Source organism: Lupinus angustifolius, unplaced genomic scaffold (genome assembly GCF_001865875.1).
Source record: "Lupinus angustifolius cultivar Tanjil unplaced genomic scaffold, LupAngTanjil_v1.0 Scaffold_17_52, whole genome shotgun sequence".
NCBI classification, from domain to species: domain Eukaryota; kingdom Viridiplantae; phylum Streptophyta; class Magnoliopsida; order Fabales; family Fabaceae; genus Lupinus; species Lupinus angustifolius.
In genome coordinates, this window is record NW_017719029.1 from 39,742 (window position 1) to 63,205 (window position 23,464).

General features: G+C 33.4%; 1 long non-coding RNA gene across 1 annotated transcript; it reads right to left on the minus strand.

Moving 5' to 3' along the window:
- Window positions 1-5,208: 5,208 nt before the first annotated feature.
- Window positions 5,209-12,481, minus strand: LOC109338068. Its single transcript, XR_002106511.1, has 3 exons — window positions 12,442-12,481; window positions 9,947-9,950; window positions 5,209-5,282 (listed from the first exon to the last, which is right to left on the minus strand). It is a non-coding gene; the product is annotated as an uncharacterized LOC109338068 (long non-coding RNA).
- Between the last annotated feature and the right edge of the window lie 10,983 nt (window positions 12,482-23,464).

The window sequence follows — 23,464 nt, forward strand, 5'->3', positions numbered from 1 at the left end:
TCATTTTCAGCAATGGAGTCATGAGTGTCAAACTCAGATGTTGATTTCCTTTTATTGTCAAGCCTAAAAGCTTCATCTTTATTCAGGCCATCTTCTTATTAAGTTCATTAGTAGACTTGTTGGAGTCAACTTTCATAACTACCTTTTCACAACTTTCATTATTTCATCCTACAAGAGTACAAGACAAAAACAAAAAAATATTATCATAAATGATTAGAAGCATAGAGCAAATTAAGTGTAAATTCATTAAGAAATATCCAAATCAGGAATCATAAATATTACCATCACAATGTAGCATCAAACTTGTCACAATACCCAAACACACTGCACCGAAATCACTACACCCAAACACACTACATTAAAAATTTAAAATCACAGCACCCAAACACCATTATAAATCATTAAGTTATTGCAAATAGAAGTATAATAAACATTATTAGTGAAATAAACATAATTTTTACACATTATGAAATAATTTAGAATAGAATAAAATACACTCCATGCATAACAAGAGCTACTAGTCTTCGTGTTTCTAAAACAGAGATGAAATTTGGATTGTTATCTAAGCAAAGTTACTCTAGAAATCACCTTTCTTCCTTTATTAAGTCATATTCTTCCATTTGAGATTTGCCGCTAGCTACTTTCACACATTCATCTAAAGTAAACAAGACACGTGAATCCAAATAATCATGTTCTCCACCAGCAAAAGACTATAATCCTCAGTCCCCACTACCATTCATAAATTGGTTCTTTGTTGGCTTATAAAGTAATTGATATAAACTTTCAAATTCCAGGTATAATAATTGGTTCTTTGTCGGGGCAAGTACCATAATAAATATACTTCTACTCGTTCAAGATATCCCTTGAAGTGAAATGTTAAGTAAATACAGTACATGATCATTGAGGCACTGCTTCTTCCTTTGTTGGCTTCACTATTGGCATAAAAGTACCAATTTTTATTCCATTCTTCGCATCCTTTTTAATTTGTAAAAGTACAAAAGAAGTAATGGAAGAATGAAGGCAGAGGATTGAAGAATGAAAACTATAAAAGTAGAATGAAGACAAAAGACGTATCAAACACGGAAGAGAGAGTGTTGGACTGACGGAGGAGAGAGTGCAGAGGAGGGAGTGGAAAAAGAGAGGCATTAGCGTCTTAAATTTTACATATTATTTCGGTCTAGTCTGGAAGTCTGGATTTAAGAGATGAAATTGAAAACCAAACTAGTTGAATTGTCTTTAAAAATAAATTGAACACAATCCAAACACATTTGAGTTTTGTTGTTCCAATTCATTTTACATAGGTTTTCAATTTTATTTTTGGACCAGTCTAGATTTAAAGATGTGTAGTTCAGGTCTTCACCTTTTTTAAAGAAAAATATATGTATTAACGATGTATGAGTTTTATATACAGTCATTGTATCATTTATGCACCTCATATTTTATCAAGATTGACTCTTCAAAAAAGTAATCCAAATAAATTATAGATAATGTTGTGATTGTGTATAAATTATTACACCGATAATGTTATGATTGTGTATAAATTATACACCAATAATATTTTTTTTTGTTTCCCACAGGTAGAGGTGTCAAAATAGGCCAGCCGGGTATGTTTGGCACGCCAAAGCCCGAAAATTTATAGGGCTCGGGTATCATTTTAGACACTTTTTATTGGATCCGGGTTTTTTAGTCCAGCCCGGCCGGACTATATGAAAATCGGGTTCGGGCAGGCCTTACTCGGATGGGCTCGGGCTACCCATTTTTCCTTATTGTTTAAATCTTTTTGGAATCTTTAACTTGGTAATAAGCCTTAGGTAAAAATTATTTTACAAAACAACTTATAATAAAAAATACATAATAAATATTATGTTATGAATTTTGAATAAAAAATAGATTAATGTCTATACCATAAATATTTATAAGTTACAATAATGTTATAAAGTTAAACATTATATTATTTTTCCTAATTTGCATAATATCCTTTTGAGCCCAATAAAAAATATAGATTTCACTTTTTCTTTCTTAATTGTGTACCTAATTAGATTTAATATTCTTCAACAAATACATAATAAAGAAAATAACTTTTGCAACAAAACTAAAAGACAACATGATTTTTTCCCATAAAAACTCCACACAACCAAATTTAATATAATAGTTCATAATAAAAGTGTTGGTAAAGAACATATAAAAGATTATATTTTTTATAGTGTCTAAAAGTTTATATATTATAGTGAAGTCCAAATTATATTGTGTTATAGAGTGAGAGTCAAATAAAAATGAAGTATTTAATAAATGAGTTATGTTAAAAATTATATATGTGGACTTCACGTCTTAACTCAAAAACAAGACATTAGATCTATAAGTTTGATTGTATTGGGCATAAGAAGTATGTTAAAAAAGTTACACATTAATATCAAATTATAAATATATTAAATAGATTAAATAAGTTAAAATTTAAATAATTTTTTAATATTATGCGGCTCGGCCCGCCACAACCCGCTTAGGTCGGGTTTGGGCTACAATTTGATATACATAAATTGTATCTGGACTTTTTAAGTTTGATTGTATTGGGCATAAGAAGTATGTTAAAAAAGTTACACATTAATATCAAATTATAAATATATTAAATAGATTAAATAAGTTAAAATTTAAATAATTTTTTAATATTATGCGGCTCGGCCCGCCACAACCCGCTTAGGTCGGGTTTGGGCTACAATTTGATATGCATAAATTGTATCCGGACTTTTTATCCCGACTCGATTTAGCTCGAACCCGTCCAGATAGCCCATTTTGATACCTCTACCCACATGTATCCTCGCACTGGAGGCAATCCTGTCCGAGTCGGGAACATTCACAAGTATGTAAGACTAACTCTCCTAACGTATATTTTTTCCATTCATAAGATTCGAACCCAAAGTTTTACTTAAGGGAATTAAACATATACCCTTGTGATTTATCAGTCATAAAATGTAATGTTGATGTCCATGACATTATCGTGATGCATCATCTTCAATTTTTTGTACTTATGACACTTATTTGAGGTCACTTTTAGACCTGCATTGTATCTATAAATAGGATTCATCCTCTATCAAAAAGTTTGTACATAGAAGTTAATGTATTTTCTCCCTTCTTCTTTTACATTGTCTTGTTTGTTTATTTTCAAAACACATGTCTATTATCAAAAGAGTTTAAAATCTATGTAATGACAGTATAATTTTTTTTACATTGTTAGTACATTATCAACTATTGATTTGTATTACTTTTGTTTAAGAGTCAATGATGATTAACAAATCAATGGTAGATAATTTGCTGACAGTGTAAAAAATATTTACACTATTAGTGTATATAATTAATCATTTTCATAATTATTAGTACTTTGGATCAGGATAAATGTTCTTTGAATCCTTGGAGAAGCAATTGTTGATAGAGGTAGCTACAGGATCAAAGGATATTAGCCATCTGCCCTAGTAACAAGGACCAATACAAGCCCGAGCAACCCATAGTTAGAGGCCTTCCCCTCACAAAAATAAAAACTATAGTTAATTACAAAAAAAGTAGCCTATAATAGTTAATAGTAATAGACAAATTTTTAGATTTTTAGTTTCTTTTGCGGCTTCACTCCTCTCATCCGAGTACTTTACAACACTAACGTCATTTTGTTAGATTTTTAGTCTCTATATACCCATGTATTGTTAGTCATCACAGTGTTTGTCAACTTCCTTTCCTATCGTTTGTAATATATAGTTTATATGCTATAAATGTCAAATATAGTAAATAGTGTTAAATATTGTAATTTGTAGTTGAATTTGTAATCATTAATTTTTTAAATTGAATACTCAAATAATTGAGTGACTCGCAATAATTTTTGTAGGTGAACTATATGATTATGATAAAATCTCTGAAATAAATTTATCATATTTAAAACATAATATGTAAGATCGTCATGAAATGTTTGTCAATTGCATTCTTATTTTTGTAATATTGATTGCACAAATTAATATATATGATAAACTGAGTAATGAATTTTTCTATGATAGGATGAAATTGAGGAAAAAAATATTTTTAAAGTATTGTTATTGAATATTGAAACGACAATGTCCCATTATAGTGAGCACTAAAATTTCTATATTTTTGGAGAAAATATAAGAGGTAATTTGTTTGAAGTAATGAAATTTGTTAAAGTAAATATGAAATATGTACATTAAATCCCAATTGAATTATAAAAAAGTACTAGGAGAAGGTAAAGACGAAAAAAATAATGTTTTTTGAAAATAATGATGACACTATTCTTGATATTATACCTTATGAAAGAAAAAATTTGTGAGTAGAAAACAAATAGTGAAGAAATAGCGACTCTTATGCGGAGTACAAAAGACGACATGATGAACTTGTGACTCTCAATAGATGTGTGACTATTAAGAACCGTTTGGTTGTTCCTTACAATCCTTGATTGTTGTTGAAGTATGACAATGACATAAATGTAGAGATATATAGTAGCATTAGAAGTATAAACCTAAGACAATAAAATATCTTTAAAGATAATATTCTTTAAATTCCTCCCCTTGAATTGTTCTTTTTTAATAAGAATTTTTGTGGTAGCTTTTGAAACCCTTCTTGATAGAGCAACATATAGTTGTCTATGTCCAAAGATATATTTAGGAAGATAAATTCCTGCATGAATGGTATGTCCTTGTGCCTTATTTACTGTGAGTGCAAAACTTAATCGCACAGGAAATTGCATTTTGATAAGAACAAAAGGGAGTCTCACATTGTCTCACGTTTTAAGTTTAATCCTAGACAAAAAAGCTCTATGTCCAACATGTTGGCCACTTAGGACTTCTACATCTAACACATTCATGTAAGTCCCACAACATAGTAACCTCATCTCATTGCATAAGACAACTTTTGGGTCTATGTTTCGCAACAACATTAATGATGAACCTTTTCTACCTTTAGAATATGTGGTGGTAAAGCACCAGGAGTAATGGAGTTTAAGTATTATTGCTGGTATAAGTTGTTTGTGTCCCCTTCAACCCCATCAAAAGATAACAAATTATGATTTTCTCGTGAAAAATGATTTATAATTATGTCATTTAGTTTATGAACATTCTCATTTATGGGTGTGGGTGTTAGTATAGCTCTTTCTAACATATAAGAATCATAACATCCATGACTTCCAAAATTGGGAAATATTACTCGTATAAGTTATTATATTGAATCATCTCCTTCCCACCTTATTGTCATCTGTTGGGGTATTTTTACCAAATCATCATGAATTATTGATTCTGTGAAGAAGATCTTGCTCCTAACCTTGGTGCAGTTTTGATGAAGACACCAAGATCACAAAAAGAAGAAGACTATGAAGACAAGATTATCAAGCTTCAAGGAATCTTCATAGACTAAGTCTTCTTAGGTACTTCTATCTTTATAACTCAAAGTATAGTTAGTAACAATGCTCAAAGAATGTTAAAAGTATTTTTGAAAAGGATTGAAAGCACTTAAAAAAAATTTATGTCAAATAATGGGTTATTTGATCACAGGTTACTAGTACTATGTGATAGTTTGTAATTGGTTACTGAGATTACGTAACAGGTTACGTGACTAAGAAAAATAGTGTTGAATATAACTTCCATAGTGTAACCGATTACCCAAATGTGGTAATCAATTATTTTAAAAGACAAAAGCTTTTGGTAATCAGTTACATTAGTGATGTAACCGATTACATTGTATAGTTAAACCAGATTTTCAAATATGAAATGAAATGTTTTCATTCAAACTCAATGAGTTTCACTCCAATTGTGTCCTAACCTTTGGAAGGATAGAATGACTGATTGGAAGCCTATTTAAAGGCCTTGAAACATTTATTTGGATATACACAATTGGCACACAATATGCAAGAAATTCCATAACTTTTGTAAACAATTCATTGAACTTGCATTCAACTTTTTGTTCTAAATTTTCAGAAGTTGTTAAAGTGCAAGTTCTTAAAGTTTTCTTAAACACTTTTCAAGAGTATTTGTTTAATAAGTATATTGAGAGTCAAATGATTACAAATTATATCATTGTCAAAACTTATAAAGGTAATCCAATCATTATCATCATTTTTCATCTTATTGTAAACTTGTCATCACAAGGGTGTGGTGGTAAGGGGAAGAGTTGACTTATAAATGTTGATTTCCAAGGGAGGAATACTTGTGAGTGTGTAAGGTACAAGGGTCTCGAGGATATAAATTATAATTGCAACTCAAAGTATAAATTGGAAAAATCTCTTGTGCGCCAAGAATACTATATGTTACCTTCGGTGGAGAAGAAGGTGAACAAGTATAAAAATCTTTGTTTACTCTTCTTCTACCCTCTTTTGTGTTTACAATTTAAATTTAATTTGGTTTATTTCTATAACAATTATCCGCTACCCTTACATTCTGATACATCCAGAAAAATTGACCATTTCTCCTATCAACTAATTCACACTCCTCTTAGTTGTCATCTTAGTTTCACATTTGGCACTAAAGCTTATTTTGGGTAATTTACTCCCAAAATGATCCTAACTTCATAGGTGGCCTCCCGATCATTTTTGGGAGAAGAGTTTTAACACAATCAACCTCCAATTTTGTTGGAGAATATTATACATTCTGGAAAATCGGAATATAAGTCTTCATAGAATCCCTAGACTTAGATATAAGGGACTCAATAGAAGAAGATCCATTCATACCAGACATGGTTGCTAATGAGGTTAAACAACCAAAACCAAAATGTTCATGGACCATTAAAGAGAAAAATAAAGTCCAATTCAACCTAAAATCCAAAATCATTCTTATGTCGGCTCTAGGAGAAAAATAATTCTTTAGAGTGTCAAGTTGCAAATCATCAAAAGAAATTTGGGACATTCAAGAAAGGATACATGGCATAGAAGATGTAAAGAGGTCTACAACAAACAGTGAAGCATCAACATCGGGGCAAGACTCCACATGCTCTTTATGCAGAAAACCAGATCATGGTATAGGTGCTTTTCCAGCATTACAAAAGAAACACACTTTCAAAAGAAAGAAGGACAAGAAGCGCAGAAAAACAAATGTATTATCAGAAGACAATGACGCTACTTCAAATGTTGAAATTAAGGAGCAAGCACATATTTCCTTGATGACTTCACACAAATCAAACGATGATTATGAGATTAGTAACTCTGAACCAAATGATACATTTTCATATGATGAGTTACAAAATGCTTTTAATAATTTGCATCAAGAATAAATTAAGCTTTCCAAACTTTTCCTAAAATAGAAAAATGAAATTTTTATTTTGGAAAACCATAACAAAGTTCTAAAGAAAGATATTGAAAAATGCACTTCTTCCTCATGTAAAAAATGTGTTGCTCTTGAATCTAAAGTTTCAATATTAAGTCTTAAACTTAATAAACTCAACATGAGCAGTCACAATTTAGACAAGATCATAAAAGTCCAAAGACATTCAACATACCGTAGAGGTCTTGGCTTTGCAAATAGTCATTTGGCTAAAAATGAGAATATCTTAGGAAAAAACAATCGTAGGAATCACTATAAAATTTTATAAAGAAAGTGTTCATACTAATCCTATTTTTAAAATAAAATCTTGGACACGTAAACATCTACCTACCTGTTCTTACTGTGATAAAATTGGTCACACACCTAACACTTGTCATAGTAGAAAATATGGTGTGTCATCTGTAAAACATAAATGGATAGAAAAAAGGTGTTAACCCCACAGGACCCAAATCACATTGCGTACCTAGAAAATCTTTTTCATTTGTTTGGCAAGAGTGCTTGAAGGCTATAATAAAAAATGTGTTATCATAATAACAATTGTTCAAAGCACATAGCACGTGGAGATTCAAAATATTAATATTCAAGCAACAAAGGCCTTGTTACCTATGCAGATAACATCAAAAGAAAAATTTGTGGTATAGGTAACATTGTTATTATTTTTTCAGGTCATAGTATGATCGTCTAACAAGCTTTTTAATTGAAAATGGATTTACCAAAGGAAAGGTGGACACTACACTATTTATTAAGAAAATTGATCATCATACTTTACTTGTTCAAATATATGTTGATAATATTATTTTCGGTTCTACTAATGATCTTTTGTGTAGTGAGTTTGATAAAATGATGTAAGGATAGTTTGAGATGTCTATGATGAGAAAGTTGAATTACTTTCTTGGACATCAAGTCAAACAACTCAATGATGTTGTATTTGTTAGCCAATCTAAATATTGCAAGGATTTACTGTCATGCTTTGAAATGAATGACTGCAAATCAATTATCACTCAAAATGTTTCTAGAACATACATAGATGCTGATGAGACTGGAAAGTGTATTGACATCTCTTAGTATCAAGGTATGATTGGTTCTCTTCTTTATCTTATTGCAAGAAGACCTGATATCATGTTTAGTGTATGTATATGTTATATGTATCAATCAAAACCCAAAGAGTCACATCTAACTGTCGTAAAAAGGATAATGAAATATCATAATGGTACTATTGATGTAGGACTGTGCTATCCAAAAGGAAGTATATGTCACTTGGTGGGATACTCAGATTTATATTTTGCTAGATGCAAAACTGAGAGAAAAAGTAGAAGTGGTACTTGTCGTATTATTGGAAATGCTCTAGTCTCATGGTCCTGTAAGAAATAAGTCTATGTTGCTCTAAGTACTGCAGAGGCAGAATACATAGCTACAGGCAGTTGTTGCATCCAAGTTTTGTGGCTTAAGCAATAATTACGAGACTATGGATTGGACTTAGGTTGCATTCCCTTGAGATGTGATAATACTAGTGCTATAAATCTAAAAAAGAATCTGATTATACATTCCCGACCCAAACATATTGATATAAGGCATCACTTCCTTAGGGACCATGTCCAAAAGGAAGATGCACTCTTGGAATTTGTTGATACTCATAATCAATTAACAGATATTTTTACTAAACCTTTGGTTAAAGAATATTTTTATAATATTAGACGTGAATTAGACATTATTGATGAAGTATATTTATCTTAAACATGATTATGAATTATTATGTGTGCTTCATTTATGTATTACATGCCTACATAGGCTTAAATATACTTAAAAATGCAATTGTTTTGGTTATGTACACTCAGTAACCGATTACACCTTTGGTGTAACCGATTAATAATTTGGACAGTAGGTTTGAGTAACCGATTACTCTGGAGATGTAATCGATTACAGTGTCTCAAAGTTTAAAAACTGGGCAATTGTACTTGATGTAACCGATTACCCGAATCAAAGTAATCAACTACACTTCGTGCTATAAAAGGTTTTTTCCCTCTTTTCAACTTCATCTTCTCCATTTACAAACCTCCATAAACCATGTAACCTTCCTATCTCTCGAAAAACTTCATTTCATAACCGTTTTGGGTGATTTTTTTTGGGACATTTATATCACATTTCCAATTCTAAATACTTTACAACCTTCAATTTTGTGTTTAGTGGCCAAAATCAAAAAACCCCAAATCTCATCTTCCTCCAAAACCAAGAAGCCTCACACCAATACTTCAACCATAGTTAATACATTGGATTTGGTACGACTTCTAGTGAATGAGGAACAACGAAAGGTCTTGAAGGAGAATTTCCATCAAAGATCCATCTTTGCTCCAAAATATGGTATGTTATCGGTTTTTGAAGATGATGATTTTCTATTGCCTACCATGTTTAAGCAAAAAAAAGTTTTTGATTTCTGTAGAATGCACAGTGCTTACTATCCTGAATTGATAGTAATTTAATGCAATCTTCGTTTTAGGAAGAATAAGATTTTTTCATATATAAAAGGCAAAGAAAATGGCATAGACTATAGAACCTTGAGTTCTATTTGAAGTAACATACCCTTTACAGGGGTGATAGTAGAGTCAGGATTCCTAAGTGATTTAGAAGGGTATGATAAACAAGAATTCTACCAATCTATGTTTAGGTTTTTCAAAATGGAATTAGAATTGTGTAAGCAAAAGGTTGTCGATGACTCGGTCAAAAACCGAAATATCCTTGCTGCATGTAATTTAAACCTAGAGGAATGTTTGATTCATTATTTTCTGAGTTATGTTGTAATTCCGAAATTTTCAAACCATTCACAAATTAGCGATATGGAGTTACAACTAATGTATGCTATTAAGCGTAACATTCAAATCAACTGGACTCAGATGATAATGAGGCAAATGTGGACCTTTAGAGATGATTTCTGACCATTACCTTATGTCATCATCATCACTATCATGTTAGAGCATTTTGGTGTATCTTTTGTTGGAGAGTCTTAATTTCCACTTGTTGCTAGGGAAAATAGAATTGATGTGGATGTTGTCCACAAAATTGGTTTATTTCGTGAGACCTCTGACATGATTTTCAAGCATCATGGAGAGACTCAGGGCACTCCTAATGAAAATCCTTCTTCTGATCCGCTTACTCGAACCGAATCCTCCTCGTCAGGCTCATTTCCTTCCAACTAGATGATCATGGACGAACTCTCTTCTCTTTGGGGCTATATCTCAACCAGGACGGATGCACTTGATGCTTCGAACAAACAAGTCCAAGAAGAATTTCACAGACTTTCTAACCATCTGGATTACATGGATTTGGAAGCTGAGTAGCCCGCACCGGATTCGTAGAGTAGTGGTCTAGGATTAGTTGTTGTTTAAGTGTTGTTGTTTTTATGTTGTTGTTTTTAAAACTTGTTGGATTTGTATTTCATTTTTATGGTTGTTTCATTTTGAACATGGTTATGCGAATTGTTGTTTGAACATGTGTTATTATGTTGAATTTTATGATTAATTCTATAATATTGTCAAAGTCTTATCCATCTTATATAGCATTATCAATTATTATGTGTGATCAATCAGATTTTGACCTTGGCTTTTTATAAAGTCATATATGTATATATATATATATATAGTTACCCTTTTATATGAATATATTGTACTAAAAACTTCGCTTTTCCTTCTTTTTAATAAAGTCAAAAGGGGGATAAAATTTGGGTTGTGTACTTTTCTGTTATATCTATTTTAGGCACATACATAAAAACAAAGGGGGAATCTACAAGATAGGGAGAGCCTAATCAAAATCTTGAAAGTCAAATCTTATGAAGTATGCTACATCAAAAAAAAATCTACTTTCAAGGGATTTTGGTTTGTCATCATCGAAAAGGGGATATTGTGAAGAAGATCTTGCTCCTGACCTTGGCGCGATTTTGATGATGACACCAATATCACAAAAAGAAGAAAAAATAATAAGACTATGAAGACAAGATTATCAAGCTTCAAGGAATATTCATAGACTAAGTCTTCTTAGGTAATTCTATTCTTATAACTCAATGTATAGTTAGTAACAATGCTCAAAGAAAGTTATAAGTATTTTTAAAGGGAATTGAAAACACTTAGAAAAATATTTTTATGCTATGTAATAGGTTACTTGATCAGAGTAATATGTTACTAGTACTGTTGATAGTTGGTAACATGTTACTAGGATTACATAACAGATTACCTGACTAATAAAAATAGTTTTGAAAAATAACAATCATAGTGTAACTGATTACCCAAATGTGGTAACCGATTATTTCAAAAGGTAGATGCTTTATGTAACCGATTATATTAGTGGTGTAACCGATTGCACTATACTGTTAAACCATATTTTCAAATCTAAAATGAAATGTTTTAATTCAAACTCATTTGGTTTCACTCCAATCGTGTTACAACCTTTGGAAGGGTACAATGGCTGATTAGAAGCCTATTTAAAGGCCTTGAAACACTCATTTGAAGACACATAATTGACACACAATATACAAGAAATTCCATAACTTTTGCAAACAATTCTTTGTACTTGCATTCAACTTTTTGTTCTAAATTTTCAGAAGTTTTCTGAATTTTGTAATGTGCAAGTTCTTAAAGTTTTCTAAATCACTTTTCAAGAGCATTTGTTTAATAAATATATTGAGAGTCAAATGATTGTAATTTATATCATTGTCAAAACTTGTAAAGGAAATCCAACCATTATTATCATTCTTCATCTCATTGTAAACTTGTTTTCACAAGGGTGTGGTGCTAATGGGAAGAGTTGACTTGGAAAGTTTGATTTCCAATGGTCAGATATTTGTGAGTGTGTAAGGTACAAGGGTCTCGAGGAAAGAAATTGTAATTGCAACTCAAAGTATCTAGTGGAAAAATTTCTTGTGTGGCAAGAGTATTAGATGTAACCTTCAGTGGACAAGAAAGTGAACCAATATAAATATTTTTGTGTACTCTTCTTCCACCCTCTTCTTGTGTTTACAATTTAAATTTAACTTGGTTAATTTCTGCAACAATTATCCGCTGCTCTTACATTCTGATACATCGCAGAAAACTTGATCATTTCTCTCGTCAACTAATTGACCCGCTCTTAGTTTCCATCTTAGTTTCACAATTTCAACACCATCTCCAATCCTCATAAGATATTCAATAAAATTTTGGCCTTGCAATGAACGCATATTTTGACGCAAAGATAAGACGTTCGTATATGCCCACAAAGGAGACTTGACAATACATGAAACTATCATTTATGCGTTATTATCCTTTGGTATCACTGAAGTACCTTTTGAAAATATCCTCCCAATATTACAAGTTTCCCCAAACGAGGCATTGCAACCTATAATATCTCTTAATGTTCAATCTACTACTTCCAAAGCATATTTGGACCATTGGTGCTTCTTACCAAACTACTGTTGATGCTTTTGTAATTAGTTTTGCAAGATCATATTGTTTGCTGATTGAGCATACTGATGATGAATCTGGTTTTAGAGGTATCTTAAAGCGTGAATGTGGAGTTTGACCACCAGGCAATAATGTTGCAGCTATTATAGTGTTGGTCGTTGCTAGGATAATTTGTTTAATACTTCTTAATCTTGAAATTATAACACAATAAAGGAATGTCTTACTTGTTCCTCCAGGGCCATCCACAAAATAAGATTTACCATGTCTATGCTCAATGGAATTCATGATGGTGTTCAAAGCAAATGATTGATCATAATTTTGTTTTCCCACAACATCCAAATCTTGATGAGAAATATGGAACGAAAGTTGTTCTTGAATAATTCTTGGTATCATCATGCTATCTCGACAAGGATGATAAAGGTAAAGCTATAAAGTTAACAAAATATCGAGCCATAATTGGTTCATTGCTTTATCTAACTTCTAGTCGCCCCGATATCATGTTTAGTGTATGCATGTGCGTGAGATATCATGCTTAACCTAAGGAATCTCACTTTAGTGTTGTAAAACGTATTATGAAGTATCTTGAAGGAACATTGTCTATGGGCTTATGATATCCTAGGGATGTCTCATTATCCTTGATAGGATATTCGGACTTCGACTTCGCGGGGTGTAAGTTGGACCGGAAAAGTACTAGTGGAACTTGCCATCTTTTGCGCAGCTCCTTAGTATTTTGGCATAGTAAGAAGGAAGCATGTGTTGCTTTGTCTACCGCCGAAGCGAAATATATTACTAGTGGCGCGTGTTGCGCTCAGATATTATGGATGAAGAAACAACTAATAGACTTCGGTTAAATCTTATGCAAATACCAATAAAATGCGATAATACAAGTGCCAGAAATCTATCAAAGAACCCTATTCTGCATTCTAAAACTAAGCATATTGAAATAAGACACCACTTCTTATGAGATCGTGTTAAAAAAGTGATTGTATTCTTGAATTTGTTGAAAGCTCAAAGCAATTGGCAGATATATTCACCAAGCCCCTTCGATTGGATACATTCCTTGTGTTACGCAGAGAACTTGACATACTTGATGAAAAATATCTTAAATAATTTGCTTTAGGGTGTTATATGTCTTCTCTTGATCTTCAATATATGCTTATATGTGATATGAGTTATGAATGCATGTTTCCTATGCTTAAACTGATTTCATGATTGTTTTTATGCTTCTTTACTGTGTCATATACCTTTTAGGTTAGTGTCTTAGGTATCGAATATTTGCATACTCTAGAAATCTCTAAAATGCACTAAAATATGTCTTAGTTCTGTCCATAATTGATTGTTCTGTGTTTTAATCGATTAATTTGAGTTCCAGTAACCAGAAAATAAATTTTCATCTTGATTTAATCGATTAACAAGTTGCTTAATCTATTGTTTGGGCCCAAATTCCTGGTAATTTGAAATTTTTAAATTGATTAATCGATTGACCAATGCTCTTAATCTATTAACGGCAATAGTATATTAGATTCAAATGCCATTATGGTTCATTTCAAATAAGAACCCTAAATCCTCTTTACTTCCCCTTGTGAATCTTTTCTCAATTTGAGTGTTCTTCACCTAATCTATAGCCAATCCGAATTCTATCACATATTTCCATCTTCCTACAATCCCCAATTTCTACAAAATATGTAACACTAACCTTTTCCCCAATTTTAGAAACCTGAAATCCCAAAACTTAGAAAAACCATTATTCAATCGATTAATCACCATTATACCTAAGAATTATGAGTGAACCATGACCAAGGAGAGTGAAAACCACTACTAAGCGTCCTTGACGTATGGAAAAAGGTTCATCTTCTGCTCAAGGTGGAAGAAAGGACCATGGTGACCCTTATTACTCTCTGATCCCTCAAGAAGCTCGTCTAGCCAAGTTCTAAGGTTGAAAACAAACATGCATTCGATATACGGATGTTGCATGGCTAGTTGATCAAGGATTTGAGTTCCCACAAGGATTGGAAACCCAAGAAGCAAACAAGTTTCTAGAATTAAGAGGTAAAATCTATCAATCGCTCGTTAGGGAATTCTATAGTAATTTTAGGTATAAGGATGAGATTTATGCATCTATGGTAATGGGAAAATGATATTTTTGTATGAGGAATTATTTCTGGATGTTGGAGGACTATCCAGTGATGGATCTATGCTAGATGATTGCAACAATGAGTTTTGGGTCTCATTTGATATTATTGAAATGTATAAGTCATGCTTAGGAGGACCTCAGTTATATGTACAATGAGAATTGGTCAAGGTTGGGTCATTGGTCGTTGAAAATCGACTCTTACTTTATCTGATTACATACATTTTGGTTCAAAGAAACACCAACCATGCTCAACCAACCATAAACGATCTCAAGTTGATATTTGCCATAAGGGATGGTATTGTGGTAAACTGGTATGTAGAAATCTTAAAGGTTATGAATTGAATAACCTCTTCTTCATCAAGGTTGCTTGCATATGGGATTTTCATCTCCTGTGTTATTGATTACTACGAAATCAACACGTCAGATATGGACATAATGACTACAAATTCCCGAAAGCATCTAGTCAATGACAACCTTATTCACAAAATGGGCATTTACAAGTTTGGTAATGTATGGAAATATCAAGAAGATCACAATGCCAATGTGAATGAAGACTTACCCGATGAAGACATTGCTGCAAATCCTAGTGAGCCTGACCCCGAACAACCACAAGTTGAGGCAAATGTTGTGCCTCAAGAACCATCTTTTGGGCTTGCACACTTGGATGCTATGGAACTTCGCCTAAATGCACGAATTGATGCCCATTTTAAGTCTTTGAGAGACTCTATGGCAGCTAAGTTACAACAACAGCAAGAGAGGTTACCATGGATCTAGATTGTATCATCTTCATTGTGCGCGCCACATATGGCTACTCATCACCACCACCTCAAGATTAGCCTAGATAGTATTTTCTAGAGTTTAGGGTTTGTGTGTATGTTTTGAGAATGTATTTTCATATTTGATTGTAATATGTTTTGAACTTCTTATGTACTTCATGCACTTGTTTTCTGATTTCTCGTAATTTTTTTGTTAACTTTGGTTATGTATGAATTATTGCATGATCTTTGGTTATGTATGATCTTTTGACTGTAAGTAATTTCTCTCTTACTTGAATGGTTAATATATGCTTTATATTATAAACCATTAATCATTCTGTGCAAAATTGTCTAATTATACAAACATGAATATATCTCACAATTCATTTATGTCATAATATGTTTTTATTCTAAATAATCGATTAATGATATCAATTGTGACTTGTTTAATTCTTTTTGAAACTTCTTAATCGATTAAGACCATTAAATTTTTTGAAAATATATCCTTGCATTTGGCTGTTATTATCATATAATATCATATTTATTTGATCATGCCAAAAGGGGGAGAAAGTGTTGTTTGAGTTGTTTTGCAGGTTGCATTGAGCTTCCACATGTAATCTTCAATAGGTACTTTTATCCTTTACACTCTAATATAATTAGTAAGAAATTCTCAATTAAAAGTGAAAAACTATTTTGAAATGAAATTGAAAACTGTTAGACAAAGTTAAAAAAAAATCAATATGCTAAGTAATGAGTTACTTGACCTGAGTAATTGTTACAAGACCTACGTAACAGATTACTTGAATTATGTAACAGTGAGTAACATGTTACTGAGACTATGTAAAAGGTTCCCTAATTGAGTAAAAAGTTACCCAACAATTTTTACATAATGTAACCGATTACTTCCTTGTTGTAAACGATTAATTCTCAGACATAGCGTTTCACTAATCGATTACATCATGGTGTAACCGATTACTAAGAGTTGTTAAAACCATATTTTCAAATTCAAACTGAACAACTTTCATTCAAACTCAATGGGTTTCATTCCAATTGTATCCCAACTTCATTGAAAGGTTGGTGAACAATATATTACACACTATTTATAACCTTAATTTAGCATGATTGATGATTCTTGGTAACTAATTGACTTTGTCTCACATAGTTCGGTGTTTTAGACTTTATTGGACTAATATTCCTAAAATAAGTTAATTTGGGATTATTTGGCCTCATTAAATCAATTATCATTTTCATATCATATTTGACACCAATGGCATTTTGGGTATTATGGAAGTGGAGGATATGTGTTGAAGTGAAAATTGTATTTTTATTTTAGGAGTTTTGCACCAATGGCATTTTGGGCATTATGGAAGTCGAGGTTATGTGTTGAAGTGAAGATTGTATTTTTGATTTAGGAGTTTTTTTTATTGTAATTTAGCTTTGGGCCCATTGTTTAGGCCCAATTCGGTTTTATGTCTGTTGGAAGGGTTAAATTTGGATTCCCCACTCTAAACACACACTTCAATTTTCCCTCATTTTGAAACACACACATTTCTGTTTCCCCTCTTTTTTCTCTACTAGGGTTTCACTCCTTCTTCATTTTTCATTTTTGGTTTGTTCTTCCATTGTCATGGAAGGCTAAATTTTTGGACTAAGTTTCTTTGCTAATGTATCACAACTCTAGAGGTTTTGTTATTAATGCATTTTCGGTTTCTTCATTTTTATTTCTTCTATCTTATTTCTGAATATGGTTTGCTTAATTCCATTACTTAGAAACTGGTTGGTTGAGTTTATCTTTGCTTAGTTGATTCACTCTCTCTAGTGCATGAATGCTTAGTTCGTGTGAATTTGTTAATCGTTTCATGCTTATACTGATTTCATCTAGTTAGAGGTTTAGGTTCTAGAACTTTGAATTGATTATCGCTTAGTTAATTGATTCTTAGCAAATTCAGAAATTAGTGGTTGGAATCTGAAAATAATCTTTTGAAACCGAGGATTTAGTTGTGAATAAACGACCAAAGGGATTTAGCTATTTTATCATATTATTATTTATTGTTTCTGAATTTGCTTATTGTTCATACTAATCCAACAACAAAACCCCCTTTGTGTGTGTGAGTATAAGGTGTTTGAATCTTTGCTTGAACGATAATCATTGGGAAACGACCTAGGAGTCACTTCCTAGTTCTACAATTCTTAATTGTTATTTTATTTGCATCGGGTATGGCCTCGATCAAATTCGACGTTGTTGTCGGGGATTATCGGTTCTTGTCAAAGGTTCTTAGTATAGTTTAGTATGTGCCTTAGAATAACCATTTTGTTTGGGTTTCAAAATCTTCATGTAGCATTCACTGTTTGATGTTTGCTATCTTGTTTAGTTATTTGTCTATTGGTTGATTCGGGTGTATGTTGGTTAATATAGTTGTAATTGGAATTTTTGCATGAAACGTTGCATCGTAGTCAATCACCTTATTGTTGGTTGTGAAATACAAACAAGTAGCGACTAGTTTTATTGTTGATTTTCTATTTTGGGTATAACTTTGCAACCGTTAATCAGAATTGGACATATTATATATGCATTTGGTGTAGAAAAATACAACGATTCTTTCTCTTCTCACTGCTTATATAGAACCCACCTTGAAAATCCAAAAAGAGTCTGTTTACTATTTCTTTTTTATTTTACAAGTTTAATTTTCCAATTGTTTTGATTTTGTTGCATTTAATTAAATTAGTTAGGTGTTGAGTTTTGTCCTGAAACTTTTTGTGGATGTTTACTATGGTATTAGGATTTTATTGATGCAAAGTTTTGGTTGATCACTGAAATTTAACATGTATTTCACTTACTGCCCTACATGGTTCTTACTACTGCATTTAGTGTATGACTAGGGGAATCCTGACTCTTTGCATCCAATAAATCCTGAAATAGATAGAACATTTCATAGCTTGATTAGACAAGTTAGGAATTTAAATTTAGATAGTGAGTATTTTCATCTTAGTGTTAATCTACCTGATAGTGATATTGATTCTGTTGTTTCTATACATCCTGCTGTTTTTGTGCATTCTGCTACATACTCTGAAAATATGGCTGAACCACCTCCAATCCCACGTGAGAGGACATTAATGGAGCTGGCTGCACCTAATTTCACATATGAAAGCTTGTGTATCCAATATACCAATGAGGATGTGCCATATGTGCTCAAAACTGGACTAATCCATTTGCTGCCTAAGTTTCATGGACTTGCAGGTGAATGTCCTCATAAACATTTTAAGGAGTTTCACATTGTATGTTCCATCATGAAGCCTCGTGATGTCCAAGAAGATCACATATGTTTGAAGACATTCTCACATTCACTTGAGGGCGCTTCAAAAGATTGGTTGTATTACTTGACCACTAGTTCTATTACTAGTTGGGATGACCTGAAGATAATTTTCCTTGAAAAATTCTTTCCTACCTCCAGGATCACTGCAATCAGAAAAGATATTTCTGGAATCAAAAAACTACATGCAGAAAGTTTATATGAATATTAGGAGAGATTCAAGAGTCTATGTGCAAGTTGCCCATATCATCAGATCTCTGAACAACTCCTCCTACAATATTTCTATGGGGGTCTGAACAACAGGGAGATGAATATCATTTATGTCGCTAGTTGTGGTGCACGTGGAGATATGACCCATTTTGAGGCTAGAGGTTTGATTGAGAATATGTCTTCCAACTCTCAACAGTTTAGTGCAAGAAGTAGTGATGCAATAGTGGTCAGAGGTGTCCATGATGTTGGGACAGATTCGGTAAGTAAAGATAACCTTGAGGAAAAAATGACTCCCTTGCTACCTTGGTCACTCAACTTCCCATGAATCAGTAGAAACCTCCACTTGCAACACGAGTTTGTGGCATTTGCACCACAACTGACCATTATGCTCCTTCTCTCTTGGAGCCCAAAACTGATGACCATCCTGAGGCATATGCTGCAAATATTTACAACAACAGACCTCAACAACAGCAACAAAATTATGATCCTTCGTCAAGCAGATACAACCCTGGTTGGAGGAATCATCTGAATCTTAGATGGTCTGATCATTCACAGCCTCATCTAGAGCCACCATTTCAGAATAATAATGTTGCACAAAATAGACCCCATGTGCCTCCTCCAATCCAACAGCAGAGGCAACAACAAGTGAATAGTAATCATGCTCCTGCATCTAGTGAACCTTCATTAGAAGAATTAGTGAGGCAGATGACATTGCAGAATATGCAATTCCAATAAGAGACCAAAGCTTTCATTCAGAGACAAGAGTCCTCCATTTAGAATTTGACCACCCATATGGGATGGCTACTTCATTAAACACATTACACTCTCAGAATTCTGATAAGTTGCCTTCCCAGACTATGGTCAACCCGAAGAATGTGAGTGCCATCACTCTAAGTTCAGGCAAACAAATTGAAGTTGATCTAGCTGCATAAAAAATGAAGCAACCACTTTTACAAGAGACTGAGAGCACTAGTAAAGAAATTCATGCTAGTGAACCTTCCACAAGTGTTACACAACCATCTTCCATTTCCTCCAAGAGTCATTTCAAGTAAGAAGATGGAAGAGGTAGACAAGAAGATCTTGGACAATTTTAGAAAGGTAGAGGTCAACATACCTTTACTTCATGTAATCAAGCAAATTCCAAGCCATGCAAAATTTCTAAAGGAATAGTGCACTCACAAGAGGAGGCTCAAGGGTAATGAGAGGATCAGTTTGGGCAGAAATGTTTCCGCATTAATAGGTAAATATGTTCCTCACATTCCTGAAAAGTGCAAGGACCCATGTACATTTGTTGTACCTTGCATAATAGATAATAGCAAATTTGAGAATGCCATGCTAGATCTAGGAGCTTCAATTAATGTTATGCTTATATTTGTTTTCATGTTTCTTTCACGTGGACCTATGCAACCCACTGGGGTAGGGATTCAATTAGCAAACATGAGTACTGCCTATCTTGCTGGTTTGATAGAGGATGTCTTGCTTCGAGTTGGTGAACTTATTTTTCTGGCTGATTTTTATATTCTCGATATGGAAGATAGATCCTCCTGATAACACAGTTCCTATCATTTTGGGGAGGCTATTTTTTCGAACAGCCTGAACCAAGATAGATCTCCATGTTGGAACATTATCTATGGAGTTTAGTGATATTATGGTCTGGTTTAATATTTTTGATGTTATGAAACATCCATCTGAGGACCATTCTATATTTCATATTGATTTACTTGATGAGTTAGCTAATGAGCATATCTCTGATTTTCTTAATGATTTTGATTCTATGTCATTGATAGACTCATACACTTGTCATACATGCACTAATTCTAAAATGTGTAATTCTTGTACTAATGAGTTTCTGCATATTTCTGTTGGTCCAAATGTTGTAGAATCAGATTGCACTAACCCAATCACTGCAGATATCATACAACAATCTGATTTACTTGTATAGGTACAGGCTGTAGAATTTGTCTGCTACTTTGTTCCATCTGTTTTGCAGACACTTGTATTCTTCATGTTATTGTTTCCACCACCCTTGATGCTTATCAAGAGGAGAAGTTGTTGCAAGTGCTGAAGAAGAATAAGAAGGCAATTGGTTGGACATTAGCTGGTATTAGCCCATCTATGTGCATGCATAGGATACTCTTGGAAGATGGAGCTAAACCAGTGAGACAACCACAAAGGAGACTCAATCTAGTCATCCTTGAGGTTGTGAAGAAAGAGGTCACAAAGCTTGTACAAGGTGGGATTATATATCCCATTTCTGATAGTCATTGGGTGAGCCTAGTTCAGGTGGTTCCAAAGAAGACAGGAATTACAGTGGTGAGAAATGAGAGAGATGAGTTGATTCCTACGAGAGTGCAGAACAGTTGAAGAGTCTGCATATATTATAGGAGGCTCAACCAAGCAACAAGAAATGATCACTTTCCTTTGCCATTTATTGATCAGATGCTTGAGCGCTAAGCATGTAAATCTCATTACTATTTTCTTGATGGTTTTTCTGGCTACTTCCAGATCCATATTGCTCCTGAGGAACAGGAGAAAACCATATTCACCTGCCCCTTTGGCATTTTTGCCTATAGGAGGATGCCTTTTGGCCTATGCAACACCCCTAGTACATTCCAGCGGTGTATGGCGAGCATTTTCAGTGATTTTGATGAGAGATGTATGGAGGCATTTGATTGCCTCAAGACAGCCTTAACCACCACTCATATTATCTAGGCACCTGATTGGACAGTCCCTTTTGAGCTGATGTATGATGCTTCTAATTATGCATTGGGGGCTCTCCTTACTCAAATAGTGTACAAATTGCCTACGGTAATTTATTATGCTTCCAGGACTTTAGATGTTGCACAAGAAAATTACACCACAACTGAAAAAGAGCTTTTAGCTATTGTATTTGCTCTAGATTCTAGGACTTTAGATGTTGCACAAGCAAATTACACCACAACTGAAAAAGAGCTTTTAGCTATTGTATTTGCTCTGGATAAGTTTAGGTCTTATTTGCTTGGTTCTAGAATTGTTGTTTTCACTGACCATGCAGCTTTAAAGTTCCTATTGAAGAAAGCTGATTCCAAGACAAGGCTAATTAGATGGATGCTCTTGCTCCAAAAGTTTGATTTGGAGATCCGTGATAGGAGTGGGGCACAAAATTTGGTGGCTGACCATTTGAGCAAGATTGAGGGAGCTGTTGACATGATGTCTACCAGAGATGATTTTGCTGATGAACAACTGTTGAATATTTCTGTTTCCTTCCCCACCCCTTGGTTTTCTAACATTGTTAATTATTTGGTTGCATATGTTTTTCCTCGACTTACATCTAGAGCTCAAAATGATAAACATAAGAGTGATGCTAAATATTATATTTGGGAAGATCCCTATTTGTGAAGATTGTGTACTGATCAGGTTACTAGAAGATGCATTCCAGATCATGAGATTTAGTCAGTCCTTTAGTTTTGCCATTCTTCTACAGTGGGTGGTCATCTTGGTACCCAAAGGACAACACAAAAGGTGCTTGACTCTGGATTTTATTGGCCCACCATATTCAAAGATGCATGAAAGATTTGTAGCACTTGTGAGCAGTGTCAGAGAACAGGTGGTACTCTTTCTTGGAGACAAGAGATGCATCAACAACCTATGTTGTTTTGTGAGGTGTTTGATGTCTAGGGTATTGATTTCATGGGTCCCTTTTCCTATTTCTTTTGGATTTTACTATATTCTGCTTTCTTTTGATTATGTTTCTAAATGGGTGGAAGCTAAGGCCCCCAGGACTAATGATGCTCGGGTTGTTATGGATTTTGTTAGGTCTCACATTTTTTTACAGGTTTGGCATACCCAGAACCATTGTTTATGACCAAGGCACCCACTTCTGCAATAGATCCATGCAAGCTATGCTCAAGTAAAATATGGGATTGATCATAGATTTTCCACACCTTATCACTCCCAATGTAATGGGCAAGCTGAGATTTCAAATAGAGAGATAAAGAGGATTTTGGAGAAGATGGCGCAGCCTAACAGAAAGGATTGGAGCAACATACTTGAGGATGCCCTTTGGGCACATAGGACTGCTTACAAGGCACCCATAGGGATGTCCTCTTATCGGGTTGTCTTTGTTAAAGCATGTCATCTTCCTCTAGAGATAGAGCATCGTGCATATTGGGTTGTGAAAACTTGTAACTTGGCTCTTGATCAAGCTGGTGAAGAAAGAAAGCTCCAATTGAATGAACTCGATGAGATCCACTTAGAAGTCTATGAGAACTCTATGTTCTACAAAGAGAAGACCAACAGATTCCATGATAACTTGATTTCTAGAAAGGACTTTTTGGTTGGTCAAAAAGTGTTG